Source organism: Lingula anatina, chromosome 9 (assembly GCF_051362555.1).
Source record: "Lingula anatina isolate TDL-2025a chromosome 9, LinAna3.0, whole genome shotgun sequence".
Lineage (NCBI taxonomy): Eukaryota > Metazoa > Brachiopoda > Lingulata > Lingulida > Lingulidae > Lingula > Lingula anatina.
The window spans coordinates 14538412-14555733 of NC_141775.1; the positions used below are offsets into that span (position 1 = coordinate 14538412).

The window sequence follows — 17322 nt, forward strand, 5'->3', positions numbered from 1 at the left end:
TTCCATATTATCTTTGTTGATCCATCCTACATTTTTGATGGTCTTCCAACAGAAAAAACAGATACCCATCAATGTTAACTTTAAAATCTGACTGTCATCTGAAAGACTCAGAAGACGGTATCAATCCGCCCCTGCAATAAGATTACAGTTTCAGGACCATGAGAGTTCAAATTAACATAATGAAAATCCCAATATTTGAAAAATGATGACAGTGCATAAAATAATATTACATAATGTTTTAAGACATAAAAACTAATGCAATTGCTTATGTGGAAAGAGCTTCAGGTGGATGGGAGCTGAAAATGCCAGTGTTTGAAAAATAAATTAAAAAGAAAACTCAAAAAAAAAAAAAAAAAAAAAAAAAAAAAAAAAAAATCCCAATAAAGCTGCAATTCAAACTTTTAATCTTGCTTTAATAACATGATATGAATAACCCCAATGTGTTTGAGGATAATAAGGCACTGTTATTCATCTATTTTTTTTCTTTTGTACACTTATTTGCAATATTAAACATTTACCTGCATAATTATCACAGATTCCTTATTATGTGACACAGTTAAGAGAGCTTAACCTATGGGACTTTACTGGGAAATCTCAACGTGTGTTTTATGTAATCTTATTTAATGGGCACTTGGAAATTAATTAGGCAAGTGATTTTATAGCTCTGCATTTAGCCTGTGACTACCCCAAGGGACAATTAAGACCATAAACAGTAGCCCCATATAGCATTCTATAGAGCTGCATTGCTTCCAAAACAGAAAACAATCACTATTTTCCAACACAAACTGCACTTCAGTCTTATGAAACTTTTCAGTAAGTTTGAGTATCATAAGTAACATGGCTTTTCCTGAATGGTCTTTCTGGCAGCGATTTAAAAAAATAAGGTTTTCTTCAACTTTTATGCAATATAACATAATGACCATCAATTTTTATTAATAAAATAAAAGTATCACGGATATTCAGAAAATGTGACATGGAAAGGTCTTCAAGGCCATGGAAGTTCAGAGTCACACCTTCAAAATACCAAAATGTAAACAAGAGATAACTGTACTAAAATGAATTTCTTTCCACTTTCAACACTTTTTTTCATATAACAAAATAACCAATTTACTGCCATCTTTAAATGAAAAACTAAGAAAATTGCTGACATAGGAAAAATACCAATAGAACAATTTTAAATGTCCAGTTTGCTCCATTCTGAGATTCTGAACATAGTGAATGATTGAATCTGACAAACTGTAAAGATATGAGTTTATTATTATTTCTATTTTTTGACACTTTATTACACAATACACAAAAACAGGTTTACCATTTTTTTTATATATTCAACTAACAACATTGTTAAGATGCAGAAAATGTCAAAAGAACACCTTTACATATTTAATTAGTTCACAGATGAGATTGTTAACATGCCTAAGAATTAAATATGAGGAAAAAAACACTTATATACAAAAAAGGCATAACTTCACCAAAACTGAACCGATCGAGCTTATTTTCGAACTTCATCTGCATTTCAGTAAGACTGATCACCCCTGTAAATTTCGAGACAATTGGCCAATTGATTTTCCTTGAAATGTGTTATCGGTATTGCATATATGCTGAAAAAAATGAAAAAAGAGCATAACTTCCATAAAAATGGCCTGATCACGCTGACTTTCGAACTTGACCTGCGTATTATGAATATTTATCAGTTCTGTAAGTTTCAAGCCAAAAGGTAAAATGGTTTTTCACTTATCATGTTATCGGTGTTGCATAAATACTAAAAAAAGTGAAAAAACAGCGTAACTTCCCTAAAAATGGCCCGATCATGCTGATTTTCAAACTTGACATACGTATTATGAATATTCATCAGTTCTCTAAGTTTCAAGCCAAAAAGTAAAATGGTTTTCCACTTATCGTGTTATCGGTGCTGCATATATGCTGAAAACAGTGAAAAAACAGCATAACTTCCCTAAAAATGACCCGATCATGCTGATTTTCGAACTTGACCTGCATATTATGAATATTTATCAATTCTGTAATTTTCAAACCAAAATAAAAAAAAAAATTTCCACTTATCGTGTTATCGGTAAAAGTGCACGGCGACGACGACAACAGACGCAGGTGATGGCTATATGTACAGACACATCTGTGTCTGTACATAAAAAACTATAACTTTTGTGAAAATGGTCCAATCAAGCTGATTTTCAAACTTGACCTGCATATTATGAATATTCATCAGTTCTGTAAGTTTCAAGCCAAAAGGTAAAAGGATTTTCCACTTATCGTGTTATTGGTGTTGCATATATGCGGAAAAAGTGAAAAAAAAAAGCATAACTTCCATAAAAATTGCCCGATCATGCCGATTTTCGAACTTGATCTGCATATTATAAATATTCGTCAGTTCTGTAAGTTTCAAGCCAAAAGGTAAAACGGTTATTCACTTACATCTGTGTCTATACATAAAAACAAATGAGTACTTTTTTATCAAATGACTCTATTTTACTAAATTTTTACATATGAGCAACTTTTATAACATATGAGACATTATTTTGTCAACAGAAAATAATATTGTGAAAACCAACAGGGATTAAAGCTATGCAAATATACATGCATATTTGTGGCAAAAAAAGGGTTATTTTTTATTTTCGGAACATCGATATGGTGATTTATTTTTCACTTCTAGATCAGTACATATACACTGTACAGTTGGCCAACAAACACACTACCCACTTTTAAAAACAGGACCAATTTTAACAAATAATATTTTATAAATTTACCCAAGGTCAGCAGTTTTTTCACCAATACCATGTTATTCCTGTACCAATCCATATTTGCATTTAAATCAACATTTGTTTTTATAAGAATAATTTTTGGTAGCAAGCCACTTCATGTATGCAAAAGCTTGCACATTGAACTTAATATACCTTACTTTTGGTGCATGGTTCAATCCTACTGTTAAAATAATATGACAAACTTAGTTATACTGATGATCAATAAATATTATTATTATCATTAGCATCAGCTAGCACAGCACAAAAATATTTTTCATCCCTTAAAAGAAAGTCAGAGGTTGTGATGGTGCTCAATGCCATACAGCATTTGGAAATGACACGTGTAGGTGCTTCTGTCATAATAATTGCAGTCCAAGGAATAGCAAAATGATTAATCCTGGTCCTATTCATGTTTTTCAAGCCTAGAGAAATATTTAATTAAAAAGTTTAAAAAAGTAACATTAAACACTTTTTAAACTGCAAATATCTTTCCACACACACACAACAATATGAGCCAGTGTCTCCCAGGCTGTACTAAAACTGCATTTTATTTAATACAAAAGAAAACTAGAGGATCAGAGAGGCGATACCGCCTCCGAATATTGTACCACCAGCTGGAGCAAGCGCATTCGTATAGACCCCCACATACACAAAATAAGGGGTGCAGCCACCAGTCTTGTGCTTGACAAGCTGTAAAAATGCAATCAACAAGAATTTTCAAAATATGCAAAAAATATATATAACTAAAAATGGTGCAATCAAAGTTAAGTTCATTGTAAGGTAGGTCAAAGGTCAATTTCAAGGTCACAGTAAATTGCCAGTATATGACTTCCTATCCAACTTCAATAGTAACTATGGACCTATCTCTGCCAGTTTTGGAGATAAAAGGGAAGCAAAATTTGCAAAGTTCAGTTCATGGTGAAAAGTAGGTCAAAGGTCAATTTCAAGGTCACATTTAGATTGCCAGTATATGACTTCCTATTCAACTTCAATAGTAACTATGGACCTATCTCTGCCAGTTTTGGAGATAAAAGGGAAGCAAAATTTGCAAAGTTCAGTTCATGGTGAAAAGAAGGTCAAAGGTCAATTTCAAGGTCACAGTAAAATTGCCAGTATATGACTTCCTATGCAAGTTCAATAGTAACTATGGACCTATCTCTGCCAGTTTTGGAGATAAAAGGGAAGCAAATTTTGCAAAGTTCAGTTCAAGGTGAAAAGTAGGTCAAAGGTCAATTTCAAGGTCACAGTAAAATTGCCAGTATATGACTTCCTATTCAACTTCAATAGTAACTATGGACCTATCTCTGCCAGTTTTGGAGATAAAAGGGAAGCAAAATTTGCAAAGTTCAGTTCATGGTGATAAGTAGGTCAAAGGTCAATTTCAAGGTCACAGTAAGATTGCCAGTATATGACTTCCTATTCAACTTCAATAGTAACTATGGACCTATCTCTGCCAGTTTTGGAGATAAAAGGGAAGCAAAATTTGCAAAGTTCAGTTCATGGTGAAAAGTAGGTCAAAGGTCAATGTCAAGGTCACAGTAAGATTGCCAGTATATGACTTCCTATTCAACTTCAATAGTAACTATGGACCTATCTCTGCCAGTTTTGGAGATATAAGGGACTAAATGTTATAATTTTGGAGTTACCATAATGTGCCATAAATTTCCTACAGAAAAAATTAATTAAAATAAAGAAAAGGTCATTTTGGTCAAAGTTCTTGAAATGGGAGGTTCTCTGAAGTTGCAGAAGTTTAAATTTGATAAAATAATGTCATTTTTGACCACAAGTTGTCTGCTTTGCCAAGCATTATGTTTTATTTTTCCGGAGTTCAAAATTTATTATCCATTACCGTACTGCACATTTTTACGGAAGCCGACTGGTGCCATATGTTGAAAAAAAAAATTATCTCGAAATTTCGAGATAGCATTTTTTTTGTTCAAATTTCAAAATACTATCTCGAAATTTCGAGATAAATTTTTTTGCTCAAATATCAAAATGCTATCTCGAAATTTCGAGATAATTTTTTTTTGTTCAAATTTCAAAATGCTATCTCGAAATTTCGAGATAAAAAATTTTTTTGTTCAAATTTCAAAATAGTATCTTGAAATTTCGAGATAATTTTTTTTTCTACATATGGCACCAGTCGGCTTCCGTACATTTTCCTTTCACCACCAATATGTACTTTCTGATACAGCGTAACTCGAAAACCGTATGGAATACAAAAAAACCGAGACCACCTCCAGTGTTGGGCTTTACATGCTCTACAAAATGCAAAAAAGAATGGGTCTCTAGCATTAACGGTTCCCGAATTAGAGACAGTTTTCAGTTTCGGTATCTTATGGCCGCTACTCCTGTGAAAATGCACCGATTGACCCCAAATTCACGGAGATGAAAGATGACCTGAAGGGTAACACTTTCCAATAATATTATTGGTTAAGTCTGTGTGGCGTCTGAATAACAGGGCAAAAAAATTTTTTTTCGTAAAAAATTTCATTTTTTTGAAAATTTTGACCCATTTGACCTTGAAGTAAAGGTCAAAGGTCAAATCCGAGGGTATATTTGAAATCTACACATATGACTTTTGGAAAGCCGTCTATAGAAATTTTTCCCGTAACTCCTTCTGTAGGGTAGATAATTAGCATTTAATTTTGCCATTTTTAGACAAGGGTGCATTGCAATGAGTGCCACACCCAGACCCCAATACCGACAAAGCCCAAATTTTACGTGGAACGAGTTGAGATTATAGGTGACCTAAATCCATGAGATGGGTACGGGGGCCCTTACCGTCTAGGAGGAGAAGCGGTAACGGTAACATGGCGGCGGAGCCGGCGGAACGGACCGGACGGGACCGAAACCATGTGTACCGCCAGCGCTAACGCTGGTGGTAAATTTTTTTGTTCAAATTTCAAAATAGTATCTCGAAATTTCGAGATAATTTTTTTTTCTACATATGGCACCAGTGGGCTTCCGTACATTTTCCTTTCACCACCAATATGTACTTTTTGATACAGCGTAACTCGAAAACCGTATGGAATACAAAAAAACCGAGACCACCTCCAGTGTTGGGCTTTACATGCTCTACAAAATGCAAAAAAGAATGGGTCTCTAGCATTAACGGTTCCCGAATTAGAGACAGTTTTCAGTTTCGGTATCTTATGGCCGCTACTCCTGTGAAAATGCACCGATTGACCCCAAATTCACGGAGATGAAAGATGACCTGAAGGGTAACACTTTCCAATAATATTATTGGTTAAGTCTGTGTGGTGTCTGAATAACAGGGCAAAAAATTTTTTTTTCGTAAAAAATTTCATTTTTTTGAAAATTTTGGCCCATTTGACCTTGAAGTAAAGGTCAAAGGTCAAATCCGAGGGTATATTTGAAATCTACACATATGACTTTTGGAAAGCCGTCTGTAGAAATTTTTCCCGTAACTCCTTCCGTAGGGTAGATAATTAGCATTTAATTTTGCCATTTTTGGACAAGGGTGCATTGCAATGAGTGCCACACCCAGACCCCAATACCGACAAAGCCCAAATTTTACGTGGAACGAGTTGAGATTATAGGTGACCTAAATCCATGAGATGGGTATGGGGGGCCTTACCGTCTAGGAGGAGAAGCGGTAACGGTAGCCGTCCGGCGGAGCCGGCGGAACGATCCGGACGAGACCGAAACCATGTGTACCGCCAGCGCTAACGCTGGTGGTACAAATACTTCCAACAACTGCTTCCTTCCATGTTTCCCTTCACTGTTTCGAGGTTGTTCAAGAGAAATAAACTAAAATTCAACAGAACAGTGTTTCTAAACACTCAAATTACAAAAATGCTCAACAGAAGACTGCACCTAAATGGTATAAAAATCAATCAATTTGAATAAGATGCCACCTACATATTCACTACAGTACCAATGTATGTTAAATAGTGCACGTTGCCTTTACTTACTTTACCCAGGAAATGACAAAGAAAACAACCATCAACATGTTCCTTTCAATGATAACTATTCTAAGTTTATTCATTACTGCAAGTAAAAAAAAAGGAAAGGTTTTGTAAAAGACTGAATTATGCAATATAAACAATAAACAAACTTTATGATCAAGAAATATATTGGTCTATATGAGTATCACATCATTAAGTGAACTGTTCATTGTTCATGTCATAGAGGCGAACTGCCCACATAAGATCACAAAAGATATGAAGAGCTGTACACTGTGGCCATCAAAATCACTCAGCTTCAGGTACACGGCTTCACACTTAAGTACAGATTCATATTTAAGAGTACATGAGGAAAAATTTTACTTCAATCCAAAAGCAGGCTGCATGAAAACTACCGTACCAAGTGCTAATAAGTTGATGTGTTTTTACAAATACATAATCTCAATTTCAAATTTCATTGAAGGAATATAAACAGGAATTGAGGTATATCGTTTCTGGTACTGTCTGGTACCATGTATGATGCAGATAAAGAAATGCCTTTAATAATTTTGTTCTCCGTTGAAAATGCATACTATGTATTAAACGTTAATTTTAAACCATTTGTAATTTTTTCACTGCACTCTCTATTGATGAATTGCCTGCAGATAAGTAAGGTGGAAAGGATAACACGTGGCTTTGTTTGCTGGCTAGCTGGCTGGAGCTGCTGTCAGGTAGACTGGGATCACATTGGCTAGATCACAACATATGGAGTCCAAATGAGAACAGGGGCAAAGGTGGCTGCTTGGGGGAGGGGTGAATTCATCAGTTTGCTGTCTGCAGTGCCAAGGGCGGTGGTAGATGCACTGGGGTACTCTGCTACAGGTGTAAGACATCTACACATGAATCACTGGATGACATGAATCACTAATTAATCCTGAATGACAGGTCTATACCAGTTCTCTTGCTGCCTTGTGACCACTCCCTGAAAAATGCACAACAGATAAAACTGATTTTAATAAAATGTGAAACAAGCAAAAAGTTCAGGCCCATGAGAGTTCAAGTTAACACTTTGAAAATGCCAGAATAAGAAAAATTAAAATATTTTAAAAATACTATACATTTAATGGAAAAAAGATAATCCTATAGAGCTGGTTTTCTAATTTGAGCATCGCAGGATAACCAAGACTGCAAGCCTCATGGCAGGACAACCGAGACTGCAAGCATCATGGCAGGACAACCTAGACTGCCAAAACATGGCAAGACAAGTGAGACTGACAGTATCATGGCAGGACAACTGAAACTTGCAGAACATGGCGGGATAACCGAGAATGCTAGCTTCATGGATTCACTGGCAGCCAGTGTAATCCTTTCAGAATGGGAGTGATATGGTGTGCACTATTGCACTTTATTTGACAAACTAGTCTTGCAGCTGAGTTTTGAATAACTACTATAGTCACATGTACTAAAGAGGATACTTGCAGTAATCTTACCTTGATGATTTACTAATTTTTCAGTGGTTCTGTTATTTAGCACTTTCCTTACTTTTCCAATGCGCCATAGTGCCTATAAGATGCTGATTTTCACATTTCAGATACATGCTTCCCCACAGTGCCATTTTCATTGAGGGTAACTCCCAGATCTTTTACAGAATTAGATGGTTTTATAAGAACATCTCCTATGCAATGTTGGCATTTGTGCATTTTTCCTATTTGCTTTGAACCTTGATGTAAACCATATCAACTTGGCTTTAGTATCATTTAAAGCCAACATGTTCACTTTCATCCATTCTCGAATTTCTGCAAGACAAGCTTCCATAGAAGTGATTGTTGCAGACTGGTTGCTCTTGCATGTAATATAGACTTGTATCATCTGCAAAAATGACAGTGTTCAGACCATGTTTAAGTATATCTTCTACAGGTAACATGTATAATGAAAACAGGATTGGACCTAACACAGCATCAAGGCAGGACCACTGAAAACTGCCAGAACATGGCAAGCCAAGCGAGACTGCCAGCATCATGGCAGGACAACTGAGACTTCCAGAACAAGGAAGGACAACCAAGACTGCCAGCTTCACAGCAGGACATTCAACACTTCCAGCATCATGGCAGGACAACTGAGACTGCCAGCATCATGGCAGGTTAACCCAGACTGCCAGAACATTGAAGGACAACTGAGACTGCCAGCATCAACTTCACCATAACTTTTGAGAGACCACTTCTCTAAAACAATCTTCTAAAATAAGGTCATTCTCAGAATAAAAACTTGTGGAGAGCCTTGGTGAGTTAAAACAGAGGTTTGGAAAAATGGATTGGACTTTGTGTATGGATCACCTTAAAATAATACCAGATCTGTATAATCAATCCTCTATTTCACTGGCAGCCAGTGTAATCTTTCACAATGGGAGTGATAGGGTGTGTACTATTGCACTTTATTTGAAAAAACCAGTCTTGCAGCTGAGTTTTGAATAACTTGTAATTATTTTAATCTGATAGTCACATATACCCAAGAGTAGACCATTGCAGTAATCTTATCTTGATGATTTAAATGCATTTTCTAATTTTTCAGTGGATTTGTCATTTAACACTTTCCTAACTTTTCCAATGCGCCATAGTGCATAAGATGCCGATTTTCACACTTCAGATACATGCTTCCCCACAGTTCCATTTTCATTGAGGGTAACTCCCAGATCTTTTACAGAACTAGATGGTTTTATAAAACTCTGCAAGAACATAAGAACATCTCCTATGCAATGTTGGCATTTGCTGCATTTTTCCTATTTGCCTTGAACCTTGATACAAACCATATCAACTCAGTATTAGCATCATTCAAAGCCAACATGTTCACTTTCATCCATTCTCGAAAAACTCCCCAAGACAAACCTCCATAGGAGTGATTGTTGCAGACTGGTTGCTCTTGCATCTAATACAAACGAGTGTCATCTGCAAAAAGTATGTGTTCAGAACATGTTTCAGTATGTTATCTTCTACAGCTAACATGTATAATAATGACAATAAGATTGGACCTAACATAGCATCATGGCAGGGCAGCCTGTCCGGAACCGCGCAAATTTAGATATAAACGTAATTTATCCACACTGACAAAAAATGACCAGTTTCAATCGTTTGATGTGAACTCGTTGCCTGCTCAGGTACATTCTCATTCTCTATTGAATATTACACACTTTTAGTACGTACTCCAGCCAATGGCTTCATGCAATTCTTATCACTGGCTTCTTAATGCGACAGGTAAACAAGCCTTACCAAGCCTCTTCAAAACTGACACAATGTATTATAGAGAATACCATAAAAGTTATGACTTGAAATTATTGACATCGTCCATGAATTATTAAATGTCTCCGAGAACATGGCAGGAAAACCCAGATTGCCAGAACATGGCAGGACCATCGAGACTGCCAGAACATGGCAGAACAACCCAGACTGCCAGAACATGGCAGGACCATCGAGACTGCCAGAACATGGCAGGACCATCGAGACTGCCAGAACATGGCAGGACAACCCAGACTGCCAGAACATGGCAGAAACATCGAGACTGCCAGAACATGGCAGGACAACCCAGACTGCCAGAACATGGCAGGACCATCGAGACTGCCAGAACATGGCAGGACCATCGAGACTGCCAGAACATGGCAGGACAACCCAGACTGCCAGAACATGGCAGGACAACCCAGACTGCCAGAACATGGCAGGACAACCCAGACTGCCAATGTCATGGCAGGACGACCGGGACTGCCAGTGTCATGGCAGGACGACCGGGACTGCCAATGTCATGGCAGGACGACCGGGACTGCCAATGTCATGGCAGGACGACCGAGACTGCCAATGTCATGGCAGGACAACCGAGACTGCCAATGTCATGGCAGGACAACCAGGACTGCCAATGTCATGGCAGGACAACCGAGACTGCCAATGTCATGGCAGGACAACCGAGACTGCCAATGTCATGGCAGGACAACCGAGACTGCCAATGTCATGGCAGGACAACCGAGACTGCCAATGTCATGGCAGGACAACCAGGACTGCCAATGTCATGGCAGGACAACCGAGACTGCCAATGTCATGGCAGGACAACCGAGACTGCCAATGTCATGGCAGGACAACCGAGACTGCCAATGTCATGGCAGGACAACCAGGACTGCCAATGTCATGGCAGGACAACCAGGACTGCCAATGTCATGGCAGGACAACCGAGACTGCCAATGTCATGGCAGGACATCCGAGACTGCCAATGTCATGGCAGGACAACCAGGACTGCCAATGTCATGGCAGGACATCCGAGACTGCCAATGTCATGGCAGGACAACCGAGACTGCCAATGTCATGGCAGGACAACCGAGACTGCCAATGTCATGGCAGGACAACCAGGACTGGCAATGTCATGGCAGGACAACCAGGACTGCCAGTGTAGAATGACTGGGACTGCCAGTTTCATGGCAGGATGACCTTAACTGCCAGCACCTTGGCAGGACAATCAAGACTGCCAAAACATGGCAGGGCAATTAAAACTGCCAGAACATGGAAGGGCAACCCAGACTGCCAGAACATGGCAGGACAATCTAGACTGCCAGCTTCATGGCAGGTCAGCCGAACTTGCCATCAGAATGACAGGACAGCCGAACCTGCCAGAACTCTGGCAGGACAACGAAGGCTGCCAGCATCATGGCAAGACAACCTAGACTGCCAGAACATGGCAGGACTACCGAGACTGCCAGAACATGGCAGGACAATCTAGACTGCCAGTTTCATGGCAGGTCAGCCGAACCTGCCATCAGAATGACAGGACAGCCGAATCTGCCAGAACTCTGGCAGGACAACCAAGGCTGCCAGCATCATGGCAAGACAACCTAGACTGCCAGAACATGGCAGGACAACCGAGACTGCCAGAACATGGCAGGACAATCTAGACTGCCAGTTTCATGGCAGGTCAGCCGAACCTGCCATCAGAATGACAGGACAGCCGAATCTGCCAGAACTCTGACAGGACAACCAAGGCTGCCAGCATTATGGCAAGACAACCTAGACTGCCAGAACATGGCAGGACAACCGAGACTGCCAGAACATGGCAGGACAATCTAGACTGCCAGTTTCATGGCAGGTCAGCCGAACCTGCCATCAGAATGACAGGACAGCCGAATCTGCCAGAACTCTGGCAGGACAACCAAGGCTGCCAGCATCATGGCAAGACAACCTAGACTGCCAGAACATGGCAGGACAACCGAGACTGCCAGAACATGGCAGGACAATCTAGACTGCCAGTTTCATGGCAGGTCAGCCGAACCTGCCATCAGAATGACAGGACAGCCGAATCTGCCAGAACTCTGGCAGGACAACCAAGGCTGCCAGCATCATGGCAAGACAACCTAGACTGCCAGAACATGGCAGGACAACCGAGACTGCCAGAACATGGCAGGACAATCTAGACTGCCAGTTTCATGGCAGGTCAGCCGAACCTGCCATCAGAATGACAGGACAGCCGAATCTGCCAGAACTCTGGCAGGACAACCAAGGCTGCCAGCATCATGGCAAGACAACCTAGACTGCCAGAACATGGCAGGACAACCGAGACTGCCAGAACATGGCAGGACAATCTAGACTGCCAGTTTCATGGCAGGTCAGCCGAACCTGCCATCAGAATGACAGGACAGCCGAATCTGCCAGAACTCTGACAGGACAACCAAGGCTGCCAGCATTATGGCAAGACAACCTAGACTGCCAGAACATGACAGGACAACCGAGACTGCCAGAACATGGCAGGACAATCTAGACTGCCAGTTTCATGGCAGGTCAGCCGAACCTGCCATCAGAATGACAGGACAGCCGAATCTGCCAGAACTCTGACAGGACAACCAAGGCTGCCAGCATTATGGCAAGACAACCTAGACTGCCAGAACATGACAGGACAACCGAGACTGCCAGAACATGGCAGGACAATCTAGACTGCCAGTTTCATGGCAGGTCAGCCGAACCTGCCATCAGAATGACAGGACAGCCGAATCTGCCAGAACTCTGACAGGACAACCAAGGCTGCCAGCATTATGGCAAGACAACCTAGACTGCCAGAACATGGCAGGATAACCGAGACTGCCAGAACATGGCAGGACAATCTAGACTGCCAGTTTCGTGGCAGGTCAGCCGAACCTGCCATCAGAATGACAGGACAGCCGAATCTGCCAGAACTCTGGCAGGACAACCAAGGCTGCCAGCATTATGGCAAGACAACCTAGACTGCCAGAACATGGCAGGACAACCAAGACTGCCAGAACATGGCAGGACAATCTAGACTGCCAGTTTCGTGGCAGGTCAGCCGAACCTGCCATCAGAATGACAGGACAGCCGAATCTGCCAGAACTCTGGCAGGACAACCAAGGCTGCCAGCATTATGGCAAGACAACCTAGACTGCCAGAACATGGCAGGACAATCTAGACTGCCAGTTTCGTGGCAGGTCAGCCGAACCTGCCATCAGAATGACAGGACAGCCGAATCTGCCAGAACTCTGGCAGGACAACCAAGGCTGCCAGCATTATGGCAAGACAACCTAGACTGCCAGAACATGGCAGGACAACCGAGACTGCCAGAACATGGCAGGACAATCTAGACTGCCAGTTTCGTGGCAGGTCAGCCGAACCTGCCATCAGAATGACAGGACAGCCGAATCTGCCAGAACTCTGGCAGGACAACCAAGGCTGCCAGCATTATGGCAAGACAACCTAGACTGCCAGAACATGGCAGGACAACCGAGACTGCCAGAACATGGCAGGACAATCTAGATTGCCAGTTTCGTGGCAGGTCAGCCGAACCTGCCATCAGAATGACAGGACAGCCGAATCTGCCAGAACTCTAGCAGGACAACCGAGTCTGCCATCAGAATGGTAGGACAACCCAATCTGCCAGAACTCTGCCTGGACAACTAAGTCTGCCAGCAAAATGGCAGTCTGGATATGAAGCCTAGATCTCTCATGGAGCATATATCCTATTTCCCGGAAACGCAGTAGTTTGGAGTGCCTGAAATTAAAAGAAGAAAATCACATTAAAATACAATTATATATATATATATATATATATATATATATATATGATAAAGCAATATGTAGATCATTACAACATCTTATTTTGGCATTTATATATAAAATTCTATTCAACTTTAAAATAATATGAACATATTTTCTTCAAGCACCACATTTTCTTCAGTAGAGGACTTAACAATGCTTGCCAACAAGGGGGCTGTTTATGCCTCTGTAACAATCTCTTAACAGATTATTACCAGAAAACAACTTTTTAGAAAACATAAATATCAGCCAAAATGATCTGATAAAGAAATTCATCAGCCTTCCAAAACATTTTATTTTTTGAAAATTAAGCAGGCCAATCATAAGTTATTACATTTAAAAGAATGCTAACTAGTCGCCCACAAAATTTTGAATAAGACTGGTATGCAAGCATACGTAACAGTTGCAGCCAAAAGGGTCAACTAATTGCCTAATCAATTAAACAAAATTGGCATAACTTTTGAATGGAGTAAAATATCCATTAAAATTTTCTGGAAAGTTAAAGTATGCCAAGAAGAATCTGATAAGAGGACAGCGGAGACTTGGATGGAAATGATTCTAAAAAATGTGCCATCACTAAAAACAAAAATAATGGCTTCTAAGGAATGGATCTGTTGCAATGGAAATCGACATTATGATAGCTGTTGCTAAGGTAACAGTTTGAATAATTTTTTTACACATTATCATGAATTTTTTAACTGAATATGAAGATGGAAACACTCTTGGTACTCTAATTTATGAATTTAAAGTAAACAAATACCATGTCACTGTTGCCATAGCAACCAATATTACAATGACAATTGCATATACAATTTTAAGGTTTAATTAGTAAAAAATGCCAGAATGCACAATGAAAATAAGTAATATCCGTTTTTTTGGTAAGTTACCATTTTGCTGTTTTCTGTTAAAGCACCTATAACCCCTCAGTCAAACGGTTGGTTCATTCTCTGCATGAATATGTGGCCAAATACGAGGAAATAACACAGCCTGAGTCTATCGTTTCCAGGAATGCACTGACATATTACAATATTTTATTGCTTAATACGCATTTGTATGTTTAAATTTCTTTAAATGAACAGGACATTTTCATACTTTGAAAAAGTCGTTGTCCTCTCCCATAAAACAAAGCCCATAAAATGAATGTACATTGTAGATACCTACCCAATAGTTTTGAACTGTTGAAGACGGATGTTTAGTTCAGACCTTTTGGCAGCTAAAATAAGCCCATCACTTCCTCATTGGCAAATGCGTTTCCTCTCTAAAATAACAGAAAATTATTAAAACTTATAGTTGATTTTTGACTTCTAATGGAGAGTGTATTTGACGTTTGTACAATGTTTCTACGGTCATAAGGACTAAACCGCGAACTGCATCATTTGGGCCAACGTCGTCAACACAAAATACGCAACGTTATCTTATATCATGTATGGAAGGCAAATGCAACTTGTTAGTTGATGTCATTTTTTGTGCTTAATTTTTGGCTGACATGTGGAAAATATAGCAACGTACCCTGAATATCTGTCTCCTCCATCTTCTACAGACCTCTTTCTGAACACCTCTCACCTGAATTACATAATAATGTTCATATACCCTGTGGGAGCAGACGGCTCGTCTGATGGCGGTTATTTAGGAAATTATTAGTTTTGGCCTCGTTTTCAAAAAGGGGGCTACAGCTCCAAGAGAAAATGGCGGGAGAGAAAGGCACAGAGACCAGTAAGATGTAGAGGTGTTTATACAATTGCCTTTTGAGTTTTATACTAATAAACTTTACGAGACGATACAGTATATAATTGTGTAACATTTTATACAGCATAAGAATATCCTTGTATCAATTTCACTGAATATTCTCCTAAGATAAAATGGCGGCACACACAACGTAATTGTAAACATAGACTTTTGAATTGTACCAAAGGTAGCTTAATGGGTTTTTTCTTTATCTGTTCCTGTTTTATCATAATTTGGCATTCATTTTTGAACATGTAAGTTTTTTAAAATGTGCGATGGCCTGTAACTTGTAGATTTTCAACATTTCCAACAAGCTTTATATTCACTGGTAATGATAATTTTGTCAATTGAGTGATGGCAGTAGCGTTCTGGTGTCATGTGTGGAATGAATGTCACAATGTAAGTTAAATATTTGTTACTTGGCTTTTTATGTAATTTCTTCATGTTTTATTGTGAGTAAGTTGAAGTGGTTTGCGGAATGACATTGTCACCCGTCCTGTATACACATATGCTGTACGTACATTGTATGTGCATATGGTGGTGTACCAGTAGTTGTTTGCAAGGCGGGTGGGGGGGGGGGGGGGGGGGGGGGGAGGGGGAGGGGAGGCATTGAAACTAGTAGTTGTGAAAGATACAGTATTGTAAACTAACCATAGGCATGTTTTAAAATATATGAATCTTAAATTTTAGCTTTAAACATGTTTACTTTTTTGCCCAGGGTGTGGGGGGTGTGCAAATGTATTGTGTTAATTTTCAGAAAAAAACATAAAGCCAAAATAAGTTTTATTGTACCATTGGTTTGGCGTTTTGGGTGGAATCATGTCATAAAATGGCAATATAACACAGATGAATAATATGTGTGTTTGCATGTCTTGTCAATAAGTGATAGGCAAATAATCATTTAAGGGACAGTTGGTTTTCACCATTACGGAATTGTTTTTGTTAACCCACTGGATTTGTCAGCAAAACTTTGGTTTTTAGTCTGGATTAGGGAACCAATCTTAATGCTCTTGAGGATATGGCAGCACGTGTGTTTTGTTATCATACCCTTATTTTCCATTTTTTTATTGCAAATTTAAACATTGGGAAAACTTTGGAGGTACTGAAGGTCCGGAGGACCTGCACTTCATGTTCCAGAAATCTACAGGTCGTAATTCTGTGGAGGTCTGTCAGTCGGTGCTTAAATATGATTAATTTTTCTCTCTCCCTTTCTCTCTCTTCTTCAGTCAATGTTTATGCATAATTCATTGCTCTCTCTCTCTCTGTCTCTCTCTCACACACATACACACACACACACACACACACACACACACACACACCTGCAAATGCATCACTTCTAAGTTTGTGCCTTTAAAAGGAAATTACAGTTGTTCCACAAAAATAAAGAACATATAGTAAACACTCAATCTTTTTGAAGGGAAAAATTATCAAACATTCAGATACATCATTCCATAAGTACAATATTTATTCTTTATAGCGTTTGTGGTGCTTTTACTGCATAGAATATAATTGTATAGTAGGATGTTTATAATTTTGTTTGTACCATACCATAGGAATGATCTGATTTTTAGAAATTATGACTTTGAAAATACTGAATACAATATTTGTAAAAATCACAACTTTTTCATATTGAAATTACTATTTAATGGGAAGATGTAGATCGTCTGTAAAACTCATCTTTTTAAATTTTTAATTATTGTCCATTAAATGAAGCAGGACCTTCAATGATTAGGGCATGATAGTGGGTACACCACAATTTGTGGTGCCCTGACTTGCATGTGTTTTCTAACATTTTCAGGCCTTGATTCAAATTGGGTTTTTAATTGATGATGGGTGTTCAACTTTGCCCAAAGTTCAATTCCAGATAAA

The 17322-nt window shown here is 39.3% G+C and overlaps 1 long non-coding RNA gene across 1 annotated transcript; it reads right to left on the minus strand.

The window, feature by feature from the left end:
• Nucleotides 1–6464: 6464 nt before the first annotated feature.
• LOC106171720 (uncharacterized) lies at nt 6465–15385 on the minus strand. Its single transcript, XR_001239343.2, has 3 exons — nt 15238–15385; nt 14890–14986; nt 6465–7643 (listed from the first exon to the last, which is right to left on the minus strand). It is a non-coding gene; the product is annotated as an uncharacterized LOC106171720 (long non-coding RNA).
• Nucleotides 15386–17322: the final 1937 nt, after the last annotated feature.